The following is a 14,255-nucleotide window of genomic DNA, read 5'->3' on the forward strand; positions in this document are numbered from 1 at the left end:
CCCTGTACGCCAAGGCTCCTGTGAGCTTTCCTGGTTGACAATACTGCATACGTGTTGTTGCACATCATTTCTGGGAGAATTAAGTGCTGTCCATACAACTTCACTGGGACAGAACGACTGGAAGCTCACACCTGGTCTCTTCCAGACTCTGTCCTATGAGCTTTTTCCCATTGCTGATTTTAATCTGTATCCTTTCACTGGTATAAACCATAACTATGAATATAACAGCTTTGCTGAGTTCTGTGAGTCCTCCTAGCAAATCACTGAACCTAAGAGGGACCCCCTCTTGGGGATCCCCAAATACAATTATAATTATGGCCAAGGTCACTTATAAAGCCAGACTGTTGTTTGCTTGGCAAAAATTCAGATATTCATACACCCCTGCCTGCACCATCCATCTAAATCCAGGAACCTAGGCTGTGCCCTTCATCTAGGGTCCGTGCTGCAGAGCCCAGAGAGTATCTATCTTCTCACTGTGCCCATGTGCCCATGTCTCCCTGTCCCAACCACAGTCTCCCTGTGGCCTTCCCAAGAGGCATCTCCCTTCAACCAGTTAATCAGGTCCCTGTCCCCTGTTGCAGCCTAGCCAAGATAAAGAGACAGTGTCACTATTAACCAGCTGAGAAGCAAACACCACATCACAACTACAGTTTCAGATGAATGGTTGTAAGAAGGGCAGTGGCCTCCTTATGTTACCAAAAGTTCGGTCTCTCATCCCGATGCCAATCCAAATAACAAGAACAGAATCTCGAGTGGAAAAGGAAAGGCTTTACTTTGCCAGGCAGGGGTAGCACAGCAAGGGCTAGTACCTCCAGAATTGCTATCTCCCTTTTAGGAAACAGATAGGGGTTTTTATTTGGGGTTTTAGGTAGGAAAGGGGCGGGGGGCGTGGATTTCTTGGTCAGTGTTTTCCCATCAGCCTGTGTCTGGGGCTGCTTCCAGTGGAGGAGACAAAGGATTTCTCAGAGGAGTGTCCTTGGCTGTTTATCTCCATGGTGGAAGGTAGACTCTGATGTCAGGAAGCCAAGGAGTTGGGCCTGGGAAGCTTCAGTTTCTGGACATTGGTTTCTCTGTAAAAAAAACTTGAAGGACCTGTGATTAGCTACAGCTTTAGTGGGAGCCCAGCTTGAGGCCATCTGGGCTTTAACAATTTGTAACTTCTATTTGGTTGCAAAGTTCATGGAGTCAGAGGTTAAAGAAACGGATATTTACATATGAGTGTAACTAAAGAACCAGGGAAAAGGGAATGTGTGCTTTTAGTTTTAACCCCATATATGCTGGGTTCACTGTAGGGGAACCAATATCAGGGCTAATATTAACTAAGAGCTGGTAACACTTATTTGGTTGACACATGCTACTGCTGGCCCATGGACAGGTGATCTGCAGTCTTATTAGCTCCTTTCCAAGCTGCAGCACAGCATGGTAACCATCTGTCTCAGTAGCTCAGAGAGCAAAGCCTGGGACCTTTGGGGAGTGTGCCTCATTCCAGGGCTGGCCTTCTTCCTGACTAGAGTGAATATTAAACCCTTTCTGTCTGTCTTCCCGGCCCCAGTTTGTTAATATTAATGGTCTGCCCCTCCTCATTAGGACTCAAACATTATCACTGACAAATATAATTCCCATTTTGTTTGTTTTCCAACAGATCATTGAGATGTTACACCTGAGCATCCTGGCCAGACCTGGGAGCTGATCTTTCTCTGATTTACTTTATGGTGCCCACCTGCTTGTCTGCCTCCTGGGCCTGTTCTCTTTTCACTCGAGGTTGCAGAGCATATTGGCCTGGTTTCCCACCGATTGTGTCCTCAGAGTGCCCTCTGTCTGGAAGACCTGAGGTGGGAATCGGCATGTATTTTCACACTTGTGAAGAGAGTAGGCCCAAAATATAAAGGACCCTGAGATTTCTGCTTCACAACAATCCCATAAAGCTGGCATTTTTATCTTAATATTTTTACAAAGGCAAGCCCCAAGACTCAGAGAGGTTGAGTAACTTGTGCCATGTGACACACATGATAAATGCCAGAGCTGGGATTCGAGCCCAGTCTCCCATGTGTTCAAATGCCAGACTCCTTCTGGTCTCCAGTATTGCCTCTCACTGTGAACTAACCTATATGAGGGTTCTCCATCTAACTGCACGGCCTAGTGCAGGAGGAGCATAGACTCTGGGTCCAGGTGACCCTAGGATTTTCAACTGCTCCCTCCTATGGTGGCCCTTAAAGGCTTTCCTAGGAAACGGCTGATCAGTGCCTCCTTTGCAATCTCACAGCGATTTGTTCACATTCAACTACTGTCGTAAAGATGTGTATCAGGCTCACTCAGTACTGTATCAGATTCCTTGACAGGTCCAGCCTCGCCTCATTGATCTTAGTGTCTTCAGCTTCTGGTTTTATGCCTGCACACTGTAGGTGCTCAATAATGAATCTAACTATTAATGAACTAACTTGTGTCATATCTAGAATGCTCTAGAAGTAGATGTAATTGTAGTAGATGGCTTGGGGGCTTTGGGAACTAGCAAAGTTTCAGGGGTTCTCACCCAGTTGGCCAGCTGTTTGGGGCACTTTAATTTCTCTGAACCATGGTTTTCTCATCGGTAAATTCTGATCTCAGAGTATTGTCATGAGAATTAAAGGGGGGAGAAGTTATGTAAAACACAGCACAATGTCCAGCACTCTGGGGTACTCAACCAAGTGAGTGCTCCTTTTCTCCTGCCTTCCCTTTCAATACTAATTTAGGGGGTGCCCTTGGAAGGTGGAAGTCCTTTAGAAAGCTAGAAACTCCAGGGATTCAGAGCTTCCTCCAGTCTCTGCTATTCTTTGGCTATAAGGTCAGTAGTCTGAAGTCATTAGTGATTCACTCATGAGTCTTAACAAACTAATAGACCTCCTAAAGGTACTTTAGTAACATAAGTGAAGGAATAATTTATTCTGTGAATTTGAGAAAAGTCAAACGACAATCTAGATAGCTCAGGCCCAGCTGCACACTCTGTTTTCCTCCTTCGTGGCAGGATGAATTTTAGCCTGAATCATCTGAATAATTGCCTTTGCTCCTCAAGTTTCTAAAACACATCTCTCATTTCATGGGCATAGACACTATACAAAAAGGTATTATTTTAACCTCCTGGGGAAAAAACCCACAAAATCTCAGACAATATCGCATAGTTCCTTCAAAGTAAAGCTGAAAGATGGCCTCCAGGTCTCCAAGCTTTCCATCCTCTCAGCACATTTAAAGAAAGTAGTAAGTGATGCTTGCTCAGCAAGCCAAGGAGTCAAAAGAAAGATTTCTTGGACTCTCAAGGTCTGGTAGTAGTGCTCTTTAATTCAGAGAATAGCATGAGGACAGGCCCCATGGGCAGTGAAGCGCTGCAATGGGTTGAGGGCAGGGCTCAATTTATAAGGCATAGGTATGTGAGTTATTTCTTTACAAGACAAAGGAAAGATCATGTAAAAAAGTTGTTAAAATGGTATCAGAGCAGGTGGGGGTCTGGTTATCAGGTGGTCCTATAACCTGAATCAGTCAAGATGTCCTGTACATCTCGGAGGATAGTATAGATTGGCATGTGGGCCAGGACGCCTTGGGCTTCTCTCCCTGGGGCAGCCTTGATCCTCATCATAAAATCCCCCCTGAACCCATTTGGCCCCAAAATCCTCTGGGGATATGGACAAGGGTCCATCTTCTATAACTACTTCTGGCTGTACAAGCAGAGCTGTCCCTAAATGGGGCCATAGGGGTACAGGCAGGAAGTTCAGTGAACTGGAAGGTTGCGCTCGCGGAGTCCAAGGCTGACAAGGTATATAGATCCTCTGGAGATGAGAGAATCGTTTGATGAGAAGTGGTCCAGGAGGCAAAACTTTGTTGACATGTGGAAGACAATGAAATAGACAACAAATTATAATAAGAAATATAAGCAATATGATTAACCCAATGAATAAGGCTTTGATAGTAGTCCAGAGACCTGGACCTGACCAGGAGTCCAACCAATCATTTAGGGATAGGTAGGGTCAGACATGGATTTCATTTTGTGACTCATATCAGATAGGAGGCCAGAGATATTTTGATGGTAGCCAGGAATATAGACAAAACATTCAGTTTTTATAATGGCACAAGTGTCCCCCTGTGCTGCCATCAAGACATCCAGTGCCATTCGGTTTTGGAGGACCATCCTATGCATTTGGGATACTTCTAAATCAAGCAGCGAAAGTCTATGTTGTGTATCATTTAATGCCTTCATGGCAAATTTGTTCAGGGCTTCCATGTGCCAGATGACATTTTCGATTCCTAATTGGGGAAGGAAAATTGAGGCAAGGTGATCATACCAGTGGAAGACAGAATAGGTCCAGCATTCTTGTAGGTTGGGTAGGTTAGCAGGAGGATATAGTAAATATAGTTCTACCTTGTATCCAGATGAAGCCTAGGGTACATCGTCCAATCCATCCAGGTGGCAACCAAAGCCATAAGTTGGAGCCACATAACCATTGAGTGCTGTTAGGGGCTAACCAATGTATGCTGGGCTGTCTATCCCAATCAGTCCCAAACCAATCAGTATTTTTTAAGGTTATTATATGAGAATACATGTAACGGGGAATTTGTCCCATAGGTCGGGTGCTATTAGGCCACATATCACAAGTATGATTGGTTTGTTCCCAACATAAAGTGGCCTTTTACTGAGTTGACCACTAGTAGGAGTGAGCCAAATATATTCGTTCCAAATTTGATATAGTCCATCCTGTGTGTATCGATAGGTTGGGGACTTTGCCTTAGGAACTCGTTGTTTATGATCCACCTGTGACAAGGCAAATTTATTTAGCATTTGGGAAGTAGAGTTGAAGGAAAAGGTTTTATTGTGGCCAGGGAGCTCCCAGGTGTCAGACACAGATGGCCACAAGGAGACATTATGATTAGCAATAGATGAATCTTGTAGAAGAGAAGAGACTATACTTCTACTGAAACATAATTTTTCTCTCTAAAATCACCCTCATTTCTACAAAAGATAGCCAAATTAAGATTAACTCATTTGCAAAATAAGTGTAGTTCCAATAAAACTTGGTCTAATTATTTACATAAGTACAGCAAGAATAGGAATTGATCAGATAGGCTCTTTTAAATCTGCTTTGTTGGAATTTTTTATGAGGAATCTCAGATTGAACTTTAAAGACATCTTGAGGCCACAAAAGCCAAACCAAGGACTTGCATCAGATTTTTCCTGCAATACCTACAGATTTGGGTGGATTCCTGTCTTCTCGAGGTCCCCCAGAATATTTCGAGGTTCCAGGCACCTGCCAGATAAGCGACATTCCTTACTTACCAGGTAAGATTTCTGGAATCTCTGTAAACAAGGTACCAGGCCAATAGTTCCTAGGGGCTTTATTCCAGAAAGTCAACCTCACTCCTCAAAGGCTGTATTGTCATATCTGAGTCTGTATGTTTCTCTCAAATATGACATTCCACTCAAATCCTTGGTAAGATAACCAATGTTTCCAAATGTGTCCTGTCATAAGGAGAACAGATTCTCATTGAACTTATGCAAATAACTATATTGCCATGAAATAACCATGCTCACTCACTAAGTTTCCAAACTCTGGAGGAATCAGGTAAGGAGAAAAAGATAAATGTTTCAAGTCTGCTCACAAAGGTATAATTTCACCAAATTGCTAGAAGTCGTAGTTAGCATAAGAGAAAAGAGAAAAAGATTTCTTTAAATCTGAGAAAACAAAGCAAAACATCAAAAACACCAATATTTCAAACAAAAGTCATAAAAAATTATGATCATCCTCATCAGTTCATACAGTCCTTTATAATCAATTCTTGATCTTAATCTTCTGCTAGCAGATTTATGAGGTCATCGGTTTCTCCATTAGAATTCTGTAATTTCTTACCCAGTTCAGTTTTACCATCTGAAAGTTTATCAGAAACTTACATTCCAGAGTAAATGTCAGAGTCCTTTCCATGAATCTCTCTGAAGATGAAACATATTTGCAAAAGCTTCAGAGTAAAACAATAACTGTCGGTAAATGAGAAAAGACTTAAAAATGACAATTGACAAAGAAACTTGGTTATTTCTGTTACGTACAACACTTTAAGATAGTAATTAGAATTATGGCTGACAACCAGGACAGATCAGAATTTTAGGAATGTTATATAATTTTAAAACATTTATATCAATAGCATTCACCCACATAATACCACCTAAGAAAGTTTATCATCACTTATTTGACAGTGCTTCCCATGTAGTTTTATAGACCAAATAAGCTTAATTAGTTTAGTATTTTCTTCCTTATAGGAAGACAGAGCAAATTTCTTTGAGAAGTCTCAGGGGCCCTCAAAATCCTCAGAGAAATTTTCTTCCTTCTACCAGGTCAAAAGAAAGCCTTCATTCAGGATTTGAATATTTTTTTGAGGGAGAAGCTTGTCAAGAATATCAAAAGGTTTTAAAACACTTGCTCACTGCAAAACAATGCTCAGGTATATATTCAAAATGACAACAGAAACAGTCAAAAAATCTTAGAGAGAGCTCAGTCTTCTGAACATACAGAATTATTTTAACAAAACATAGATTTTCTATCTTTTAGGTAGACTTACTCAAAGAAACACCTTTTATAACCTCTTTATCAGGAGCACACAAAAAGTTCAAGAAAATTATCGTTTTGAGAGAGAAAACCAAATTTTGATTTTTCCACCAGCTTATTTTTAGCATTAAAACTCAATTAATTGGATTTACTTTAATCTTAGCCAACTTGACCAGCATAAAACTCCCTTCAGAATTTCTCCTTCACAACATTCTAACAACTTTCTTTTTACATTTGGAATTTGTCCCATGCTTTCTTTCTTCCCTTCTAGTACTTCAGGACAAATTTTTCTTTCTTAATCCAACAAACAAAGACACTTCCATTCTTTGTACCCTCTTTACTGATAACATACACTTTAATTTCCTTACAGAGCTGTTTTCCTTATTAATTTCCAGTAGCTTTAACTACATATATTAATTAGAATTTTTAACCCTTAACAGACCCTAGTAAAAACTAAAAGACTGAGCAATTATGAACCACTTTTTATATCAGCATCTTAAACACTTTTCATAATTACTAGGAAACATGCTACTTCACAGTAATACAATACAGGTATGTTTGCTAATAGATCCAGACATCCTTTAGCCTCTCTGCAATAAGATGCCAAAAGTACATAAACTTAGACATGTTCAGCAATAATGTTTCAGTGTTCTATCCTATCCAAAAATGACCCAGATATTCAACAGATTTTTATCATTTAACTTAACTTGGCAAAACTCTAAAGTTTTAAGTTACCAAAAAGAATTTGGAAGTTGTTATTTCCCCCAAGTATACAGACCATGAAACATAATTATTGTACCCAAAAACTCTTACCCATTTTTATTTGTTTAAATCACTTGTTTCCAACAATTATGTTCAGATTATCCATGAAAACTTTATGAGACATTAGACAAAATTAGCTATCATTTAAAGCTATTATTTTGCTGATGAATTTCTAAAAGACAACATGAGCTTATTTGACTAGTAAACCCAGGCTACATGTCTGCATCATATCGAAATACTGACAATTCTAAGGACATGCCTATTTCAACCAAACCAACAATCTTAAACAAGCTTTTGTTTACCAAAGATTAATTTATCTCATGTTAACTTGAAAGACACTGGGTTAATTTCTATTACATTTAGAATTTATGTAAGCACTTAATTTAAGCCAATTAAACAGACCTCTTAATTTTGGCCATACCATCCGGAAGGAAAAATATCACACACATCTGACATACATATAGACATACATAACACAGAGTCTCCACAGCTATTTTTTTTTAAATTGCTTCCATGAATCAGATACAGTAATACAAAGTTCACCAGTTATGAATCCAAATTTTGTTTTAAGCCTTTTTACCTATATTTGTGGAGAAGACACTCAAGATGCTAGATTTTTGGCAAGGGCGCTCTTATGGCTGTTTTTCCTTTTTCCCTTTTTTTTTTTCAGTCCTAGAGTTAACTACATCACAAAGGCACAGAGAAAGCCCTCAAGTTTTCTCCAAGATGGAGTTTCTGGGGCATGACCCATCCAATTGAAAGTGTTTCCAATTAGTTAAAATGCACCCAAGGGGTGAGTCTCCAGGGATGCTTGGGGCATTCCCCATGGTGGTAAAGTACCATCAGTGTCTGGTTGACAGCCGGCCAGAGAAGGGTGCAGAGCCAGACTGCGAGTATCAACATAGTTATAAGATTTAGTCAAGTCCCACTCAGCCTGGGCACTTAGTCCCTGAGCCAGCACAAGGTAAGCCAGGGAAGCAGGAGGAAAAGGCCTGGAGTGGGCTGGGGGACTGGGGCTCCCAGCACCAGGGTTGAGAGTTAAGTCCCTGGCAAAAAGATTTTTGAAGTTTTCAATTTTACAGAAGGTCTACGTTCTACTCAGGTCTAGCCTGAACTTAACCCCAACTTGATGACAACAGAGAAGATGACGAACAAGACAGACAAAGAAAGGAAAAGAGGGGATTATGCCTTGCCCTCATGGCCTCTTCCCCAGGGTTATCAAGATAAGGGTCACACAACAGTTCCTGTGCCAGACACACAACCCAGCAGGACAGTTCACAGAACAAATCACAGGTCCCCTATCCTCATAAGTGACTCAGTAGGTGCCTAAAATACTCAACAAGTCAACTGCCAAGAGAGGGCACCCCACTTGGGGTTGCCAGGGTGATCAGGTCCAGAAACCAGAGTGGGGGGACTCCCAGAGATGGAGCCTTTGACTCTTTAAAGATTTCTTTGTTTCTCGGTTGCAAAGCTCAAAAGGAGACCAAAATGGCCACTGTAACTTTAAGAGAGATGAAAGAAAAGGTTCCATTACCTTGAAATCCCCCCTGAACCTAGGACAGTGTCCTACCCGTTGTTCTGCCCATGGGGTTCCTATAGCAAAGGGTGATGTGGACGTCCCCCTGTATTGCATCCCTTGTATATCTTCCCTATTATACCTGGCAGTAATAGATGCCTGATGAACAGTCCCAGAGATAAAAGAAGTATAGAGAAAAATAGTGAAGAATTTTCTGCCGGTCTGGGAGACATTCTACCCAATTGCGTCCTGGAGCCGTTCTCCCAGGAAGGTGTTCCCATACTCAACCAAAGCTTAGAGTCTGGCACTTTCCTTGGACTGGAGTCTCAATTGGGACCTTCCTGCAGTTTGGAGTGTGGTCAGGAGCCATAGGGAGGAATCCCAATCCAGCCTTAGGAAAAGAAACCTGCCATGAGAGTCTTGGAGATTGGCGACCGTCCTAATGACTTAAGTGGTCGACCTGCGCCCATGTAAAATTCATATATTAGAGATAGGATTAAGAGGGAATGGATTAATTCATTCTTCATCACCCTCAGGCTTAAGATACTAATTCTCTTTGGGCTGAATGCCATGGTTTTCCCCATAGAGTAGCCACGGGCAGCAAAGTTGGATTCATACAGCTGTCCGAGAAGGTTTCCAATGAATAAGTGAATTTAGATCCATCCTTGAAAAAGAGGAAGGCACAAGGAAGAAAAGCACACTTGCCAGAACTTCAGCTCACAAGCCAGTGAAGCAAGATCCCCGTACGGGACACCAGAAGAAATGATGTGGGCTCGGCAAGCTGAGTCGTCAACAGAAAGACTTCTTGGACTCTCAAGGTCTGGTACTAGTGCTCTTTAATTCAGAGAATAGCATGGGGACAGGACCCACGGGCAGTGAAGAGCTGCAATGGATTGAGGGTAGGGCTCAATTTATAAGGCATGGGTATGTGAGTTATTTATTTATAAGACAAAGGAAAGATCATGTAAAAAAAGTTGTTAAAATGGTATCAGAGCAGGTGGGGTCTGGTTATCGGGTGATCCTATAACTTTACATATGAATCAATCAGGACGTCCCGTATATCCCAGAGGATGACATAGATTGGCATGTGGGCCAGGACACCTTGGGCTTCTCTCCCTGGGGCAGCCTTGAGGCACATCAGCGAGTGCTGCTTAAAAGCATCTAGGCTTTAAATAGAAACAAAAAGCTTGCAGTTGCCCATTTCTTCCCTTTTATGTAAAAATAAATGACACTGATGTAATAAGGAGGTAATCACATGGTAAGAATTTTCATGGTACCCATTCCCCAAATGTCAGATATGCTCGTGTTTTTTAAACCTTAGCATTTTGTACTTAGGTAAAGCAGAAAAACAAAAAGGTCAGAACCTCTATTTTTTATTGCCGAGTGACAGTGGTGCTACTAGGAAGTCACGAATTCATTCATTCATTCATTCAAGTTTCTCAGACCCCTCCTCTGCACAGAGTGCTATGCTCTCCCAGGCTAACTTCTGAAAAAGTTGTGCACTGAGGCTCCATGAGGTGACTGGTGCTGATGGGGTGAAGAAGCTACCGGGAGAGAAATGGAAATGACGACGCCTGGCCTGCCTAAGTCACAAGAGTTATTTTAGGAATTGTGTGAGATAATGTAGAAGGCACTACTTCAAAAATAGTGGAGTATGCAAATATATTAGTATAATCCAATAAGGAAAGAGAAACAAGATTGTGATCAGCATAAGGCTGTACATAAATGCTATGCGCCAAATTAACAGATTCAGACATAGGTCCTCCGCAAGGCTACACAGCAAAAAATCACTCCACGCCTTGGTAGTTGGAGAATAATCCTTGTCAGAGATGGAGCTAGAGTGGGGTCTTCCATTTGTCTTGATCTTCCATTTGTCCTTGACTTTTGGGTCAATGTGTATTATTCCAGAACATCCACATTATAACCTATGATTTGTTGAAGTATCAACAAAAGGATACTGGAGGGAAAGGGGTATTAGCCCCATTTTACATATAAGAAAGTCAAGGTGAAAGGAGGTAAGTTTGGTGACTTAATATCACAGTGCAAGCCAGCCCAGAAGGTGGGAACCCATACGGCCGGGCAGTGGAGCTGGAATGACTGCTAGCAACGATAAATGTCAAGATTAGAGGGAAGCCCTATTTGTTCCGCTACTGATTTTGTAGAGGAGGACACTGGAAGGAAATGGAAGTCTGCAAATTACCTACAGAGTTCAGTCAACAGCTGAATGTCTCTTGCCTCATCTCAAGTGACCGAGAATTCTCAGCACAGCAAATTCTGTTTTAACCTGATTGCTCTTGATGGGAGTGTATTTCCTAATTCTAGAGTCCTGTGGAAGGAAGTAGGCATTAGGCTAGGAGCTGGGAAACCTCAGATCCATTCTTACTTTAGGACTCTTGTGCTTTGTGACTCTAGAAAAGTCCCTGAAATTACCTTTTGTGGGATCAACCCTCTCTTATGTAAAAGAGGAAATAATACCCATACCTACTTGCCTCACCAAATCATAGAGTTATCATAAGAATGCACCAGGATAACATATGTTAACACAAATGACTAAAGTGCCATACAAATGCAAGGTATTTTCTTAAGACTGTCTGTAGGAGCTGTTTTAGGACAGAATAACACGTGTGATAATCAGTCAAAAGATTCCAAACCAGGGGGGCCAGCCTGGTGGCGCAGCGGTTAAGTTTGCACGTTCCACTTTGGTGGCCCAGGGTTCGCTGGTTCAGATCCCTGGTGTGGACCTATGCACTGCTTATCAAGCCATGCTGTGGCAGGCATTCCACATATAAAGTAGAGGAAGATGGACACAGATGTTAGCACAGGGCTAATCTTCCTCAAAAAAAAAAACAATTCCAAAACAGGGGCCGGCCCAGTGGCATAGAGGTTAAGTTTGCATGCTGTCTTTCAGCAGGCTGGGGTTCACTGGTTCGGATACCGGGCATGGACCTACACACTTCTTGACAAGCCATGCTGTGGTAGGCACCCCACATATAAAGTAGAGGAAGATGGTCATGGATGTTAGCTCAGGGCCAGACTTCCTCAGCAAAAAGAGGAGGATTGGTGGCAGATGTTAGCTCAGGTCTAATCTTCCTCAAAAACAAAAATTCCAAAACAAAATTCTGACAGGTGCTCTAGAGATAGTAAAGAACTAGGACAGGATCTCTTCATTGCAGAACAGGCATCAAGCTGCAGAGAACAGTGAGCAAGCCCAGGCAAGCTCATCCACCACAGGAGCATCCGGTGACAAAGGTTGAACGCTTGGTTTTAATCTTAGGAAATGTAGAATTTCAGAGGATTGGGAAATGGTCAGTTAGGTCACAGATGAATGGGAAGGCAAAAAGTAGAAGAAAATTCATTCCCATTAGGAGACAGCATGTTAGCCCACAAGAGCAGAACTTTGTGAGCTTCCCTGCTGTGCCCCAGGGCCATGCTTCATCCATGCACCACAGCCATTTGCTGAGTGACTGAAGAGACGAGGTGTGGCATGAGCAAGGGGAAGGGGTGAAACAGCATGCAGGCTGGTCTTCATGACAGTGCCATGGGTGTCTTTTCCTTGACAACTGGACTACATCTTGTGATGGCTTTATCCTTGGGCAAGTGAGGAACTGTTGCGATAGAGGCAGGAGTGCACATGTGGGCAGTTTCAGGACAACTTGTCTTAGGCTGCTCTGGCCTTAAACAAAGGTTCTCAAGCCTCCAAGGACAAAAGAGAGCATGAGTCACCAATGGGACAGAGAACAGTGTCAGCAGGTATAGCTGAGGCATGGATGCAATTATAGTAAAAAATCTTGCTAAATGCAGGCCTTTGTTATATTTGCTGCATTTTATCTGTTAATTTACTTGGATCACGGTGCTTTCACCAAGAATAGTGAGATGGAGTGGGACTTCTGGACAGTGTGAGGAGCTCAGTGGACCCTCACCCCAGTTAAAAGAAACAAGACAAAAATATTTAACTGGTGAAAATTATAAAACACAACCATTTAATGTTTCTGGAAGTTGATCTAAGATCATACAGCAAAATGAGAAACATTTATTCAAAAAAATCTAACAAAATTGGTAAGAACAGGGGGAGTCTGTGGCACGACTGCTTTCCTCTCTCCCCCTCCAACCCCCAACTCCCAGCTCCATGTCACAGAAGCTCTTACTCCAGGAAAGCAAGCCGAGAAGATGGGGGCTCCCTTCACCCACAGCTCCCAGTTTTAGGGCTACAGTTTCCTGGGAGGGGCAGGTCACAGGCATCTCTCATCCATCCCCACCACCCACCCACAAGCTCTGTGCTACAGAAGCTCTATTCCATGACAGAGAAGAGCAGAGCTCCCTTCCCCCTCCCAGCCCCACTCATGGGGTGGAGGCTGTACACCAGGCAGGGCAACGCTGGGGTCCTAAGAGCAACAACCAGCCCCAGATCCCACTCATAAGGTGGAAGTTTTATGCAGGGAGGGGCAAGCAGAGAAGACAGGAGCTATAGTCCCTTTCAGCTCCCACTTGCAGGACAGAGGTGTCACTCTGGGAGAAGCAGGCCACCATCCCTGTCTCCAGCCCTGTCTCTAGTGCAGAAGTACAGAGGTTCTACCCAAGGGGAGAGGTAAGATTGGAGGACTGGCAGCTCCACAGCTCTGCTGAGGGGCTGATTTTACTTAAAAGTGTTGAGTATAGGAGACCAGAAAATCCACCCCCAAATACACCTGTTTGGTATATTTGGAATATGTATTTTGAGCTGATTATTTTGAAAAACAGCAGACACAGGAGAAGCTCTGAAAACAGAGTAGAAGTTACCCTTTTGTAAAAGACATTTCCATTTATAAAGCAAATCTCCATTTGTCAGGGTGTCTCCCTCTCTGTACCAGGAAGGGAAGGATGACTCTGAGTCACAACAGACTCTCATCAGTGGAGAAAGCACTGACTTAAATTTCCATGACAAACCTTATCCTTGTTTACCATACTTTTCCTGGCCACCTCCCCATAACTGGCTTCCCCTACGCCTTTCTTTCTTTTGTCTTTAGTTGATGGTATTTAGGCCTGAATTCTAAGCCATCTCTGAGTGACTCATTTTTCCCTGGATACTTCCCATGTATACATGAGGTATACATGGAATAAACTTTTGTTTGTTTTTCTCCTGTTTATCTGTCTTTTGTGATAGGGGCCCCAGCCAAGAACTTAGAAGGATAGAAGGAAAATACTTTCCTCTCCTGAACGAGGAACTCATGTCTTAAGGTGTAGTCAAAAACAGTAATAATCTTACTGTAAGACAATTAAGAGAAGGCTAATAGGTTTTTGAAACCAGTACCAAAAGACAAAACAGCAAATCAGCTAGAAGTTTAACAGAGAACCAGGGAAATAGACAGCTCAATTGTACCCTATTAAGATCATACATCTCCCTGGGGATCAGGGAAGCTGTGCCTATGTGCCAGGCTGCA

This window comes from Equus asinus, chromosome X (genome assembly GCF_041296235.1).
Source record: "Equus asinus isolate D_3611 breed Donkey chromosome X, EquAss-T2T_v2, whole genome shotgun sequence".
NCBI lineage: Eukaryota > Metazoa > Chordata > Mammalia > Perissodactyla > Equidae > Equus > Equus asinus.